Source organism: Denticeps clupeoides, chromosome 6 (assembly GCF_900700375.1).
Source record: "Denticeps clupeoides chromosome 6, fDenClu1.1, whole genome shotgun sequence".
NCBI classification, from domain to species: Eukaryota; Metazoa; Chordata; class Actinopteri; order Clupeiformes; family Denticipitidae; genus Denticeps; species Denticeps clupeoides.
Window position 1 is genome coordinate 16,838,240 of NC_041712.1, and position 4,513 is coordinate 16,842,752.

Here is a 4,513-nt window from a genome sequence, read left to right on the forward strand (position 1 = left end):
CCACCTCCAGCCAAGGGGCTTAAAGAAAAATGAGTTGCTGAAGTCAGTGTGGGCCGTAAAGGCGTAATCGCAAAGCCATTTACTCCTAAAATATCATTAGGCAGCATTACAGTGATAAGAGAGAATGTATCATCAAAGTCACAAAGGAAACAATGGGGAATTTGAGTCATATGGCTGGAAATTGTTTGTGTCTCATTCAATATCAATAATAGCATTTCTGAGCTGTGGTGGCAACTCTGCAGGGCAGTTGCGACGTTGGCATGCCAGAGTGCACCTTCCTCAGCAGAGCACAAGGGCATCAGGACGATAATGCTAAGGTAGATTTACACTTCATCATGCAAAAGACAATGGTTTAAACCAAGAAATATTACAGCAAAACCAATCTCGGTTCTAAAGTAAACAAGCCAACATGCTGCTTCTCAAAATATAAAAATGCATGGAATGTGGAAGAATTTTGGTATGCAAAAATTTGGGACAAAAAATACATTGATGAATGGCAAAAACTGACATCATACACACAACTTTGCTCAGAAACATACATTTAATTCATTTGATCCCAGGTTGAACCTTGACCTGCTGACCTTTTATTTTTTTACAGCACTTTTGCTAGTCTCATTTGTCTGCTTTCTGCCATAATTCTGCACATGGATTGCATGAATGTCAAAGTTCACTCAAGCAGGCATTATTTATTAATATGATGTTTGGCCAAATGTCTGAAAAATGAAAGATGTGTTTGACATTTTAACCTGTAATTCTGAAATATAGATTTTACTGTCCGTAAAACGGATCATTCTTGCCTACCTTTGTGTGGCAGACACGACCCCCTGCATCTCTGCATTCAATGTTTTCTAAATGCAGAAAACATGTAATAATAATGTAAACAATCATACCATGCAGACCTTGGATTTGACCTGTATCATGATTTCTGACAGGGTCTTTGAAGCCCTGAGGATAGAATAGAGATCTTAACACTGCAGTATGCCCCATATGATTCGCTGATAAGGGCTGATGATGAATAGAATTGAAGAAGCTCAATCAAAAAACATCAATGCACTGAGCTGTGGTTACTGTTACGGTTAGTCCTTTTTTGGGAGAGGTTCCTTCCATCATTAGATGAGTATGGAAAAAATGTGTAGTCTGGTAGTCTATTCTAACAGTCTTGCTATACTAATATTCTGAAGACAACAAGGACACGATTTTCAAACAAATTCATGCCAAGTGCTATGCGAAGAATGATGCTCAAACACATAAATTAATAAAATAAATAAATACATACATTTTTGGAGCATGTGACATATTGACGGGCAGATCTGAATAATTCAAAATGAGGATGTAGCAGACATGAGAGCTGCAATTTGAAGCCTATCCTGTCTGACAGAAATGATTATACAAAAACAAAAAGTGTAGTTATCTTATCTTCTTCACAACGCAGGTAACTACCAAGTGGTTCTTAACGGATTCATGTAGATCCTGAGGACGCCTGACCTTACCTTAGCAAACAAGCCTTATGCCCAGTGCTCAAAATGTGCTTTGTTTCATTTGTTTTGGTCAGTACATGTTTCCGTTTGTATCTGTAGCCTGCTGCTTCTTTATGGTGCACTGTTTCTCCGACCGAAATGCCAATGTCACATGAGAGACGTCCTTGAGGGACAGATGCAGGGGCCATTCCATGCCATTTCTGAATCCTTCACTCTCATCTCTCAAGGCCCCTGTGGAGATATTTTGTATGTCACCCTTTGCAAACAGGCCCAGACTCTCCCCCTCCACAGCCTTTGTGTGTTCAGGCTTGAGGTTCACAGTGGGTGAGAGAGCCTGCAGGGGTCTAGGGTAGGGAGGGGCAGAGAGATGTGAAGGTTGGACCCAGTGCACCGTGGATTTCAAAGCCACGTCGATAGACAGTGGCTGCTTACTTGTTAGATGTGCCACCAGACAGACCTACCTGAAGAGTGATTCCTGCTGACTGAATAAACATATTCCTACTCATGTGTGTTGTGCCCATATCAGGCTATCACCTCACAGACTGACACATTGAGAGACATTCTATGCCAGTAGGGTTCAAATTTACTGCTGCTGAATGAAACTAACCAATGTCACATCAAGAACACAAAGTACAGCAGTTTGGGATGGTGTAAGGAAGCCGAAGCAGCACTTCCTGTCTAGAGAAAGAAACACGTAGAAAGGTTATACACAGATTTCACATCCAGAATGTTAACCAACTGAAAGTGAACTGAAGTTGAGGTTTAGTACAAAAAAAAGACATGTTTGTAAAGCCTTTTGCTGTGTTTCTGCTGTTTTGGGTCAGCCAGTGAAAGTTAAAGGCAAGTGGAAAAATGAATGTGCACCTGATATATACAGTACAGGCCAAAAGTTTGGACGCACCTTCTCACTCAATGTGTTTTCTTTATTTTCATGACCATTTACATTGTGGAATGAAATTTGCAGAATGGGGTAGGTAGTAACAAAGCTTAATTAGTAATATACTAATTTGTAAAGTACAACTCATTTTGTTGCCCATTGTGTAAAGTCCTACTTAGCGCAACAGATTTTTACTTAGAAACAGATTCTGTGCAATACACTGTGACACGGTTAAGTGTGGACAGTGTCATGTCAGTGTCATGCTGGCCCAAAATATGTATGAAACTGATGCCTTACATTTGGGGTCTGGACAAAAATGATAGACTGGACCAAACTCAAGATTTTTTAACATCCCCTTTTAAGTTATAACTAAGTTTTGTCTGAGATTTTCATGACCTTGCCCCTTGCTAACTACACCTTAGTTATATTCAGGTTTGTCTTAATTTATAGGAAATTGTGTGTTTCCTTTGCTTTTGTACTCCTACATTTATTCCAATATTCTTTTTTTTTGGTGAACTATCCTTATGGTGTAAAATGTATGGTTCCAAACATTTGTCTATGTTGCTCGCAATCACAGAACATATATAGCAAAATCTATTTGCCAAAAGTCAGAAGCAATTTTTGTAGCATTCTCATTTGCAAAATTTTATGCACTCTGGTTGTAATGATTTACAATAAAACCCTCCCCTAATTTTTTCTTTTCTTTTTTTTCTTGCAACAGCTTGTAAAGGTCAATTCCCTTTCTCTGCGGTGTCTGAAAGCAGGTGATGGCTTGAGTAATACATTGATGGGGCGGACAGTCATTTTTCATACTTCAGGGTGCAAAATGAGAAATAATGCGTCCAGACTGCGGTGCGTGTTAACATTAGATTTTCACGTTATTGGGTTATTTATGAGTTGATCAAATATGCATTAAGCCTAATTTGCAGCATCTCTGCAGCAGGGTACAGGCTACTGTATGTGAGGTCTCTCACTCTCTCGTCCTCAACCCCATCTCACTCGGTCTCTGTCTTGCGTTAGCCACACTGATCCTAATTGATCTGCAGGTTTGCTTTGCCTTCATCTTTCCATTGCATCCACTCAGGCAAGGGCCAGTTTTCTTATGTGAGACCAATTACTCGGCCCTGTGATTCAATTTGGGAAAAGGTAACTGTCTCACTGGAGCATAATAGCTTTAGCTAAGAACTTTTAATGTCTTTTCTGGAATGTGTTCAAAAGATTCTTTTTTTTTCCTTCTCACAAGCTCTCGACTCCCAAACCACCCCGCCCAAAACAACCCTGTGGCTCAACCCTTCTGGACACGGGGGCGACTCTCAGAAGAGGGGTACCATGAGATAGTGCTGCCCTTGCCTGCCCCCTTCATCACCATATCTGATCCCCCTGTCAATCACGCGCTAGCCCCAGCACAGCGGGGCCCCAGTGGATTCTGGGTGTGTGCCCGCCGAGCTGACAGAAGCGGCTGCTTTGGTGTTGCTCTCCTGGCTCTGATGTCTGCTGCTTATGTAAACCCGAAAAATCCAGAGTGTTTCTTTTTATGCCTGTAGTGTTAATGCAGCCTTCCCTCCTTAGTATAGAATGAAAACTATTCTTTTTATGCCACATACCTTTAACATTGTTTGCTAACATAATATCCTACTTTGAGGGAGAAAAGTACTCGGAAGTCCCAGGCTCACTTCGAACTCTGGATCTAGCCAATTTCGATGGTCGCCGCTCTGGGGTGAAATAAAAATGAATTATGCAGAGTGAAGAAATCAAGATTTCCTCTCTTCAATTTAGATGAATAATGCCCCACTTTGCTGAATACAAAGCAAGGTGGTGTGTGTTAATGCGAGAACAAGAGTGCACCTGCATAAGGCAGAGACTAATCTTTTCCAGCCTTGTACTTCTAAAGAAGTACTCAATCGGTTGAAATGACTTGAAAAAACTTTGTATTACATATGTTTGCTTGTTTTCTTTATAGTCCCTGAATTGTCAAAAAAGAGAGAAAATTACATATTTCCGTTCTATTCTGGATATTTATTTGTTGAATGTATTTTATTTATTTATTTTTGTAAAAAGTGCTTGTTTAAGAGTACAGTCTTGGAACTTTAGGAGAGTGTGTAAGACTCTGTTAATGAAGGTGACAGGGGTGATACTGCTAAAAAATAGTTTACATATT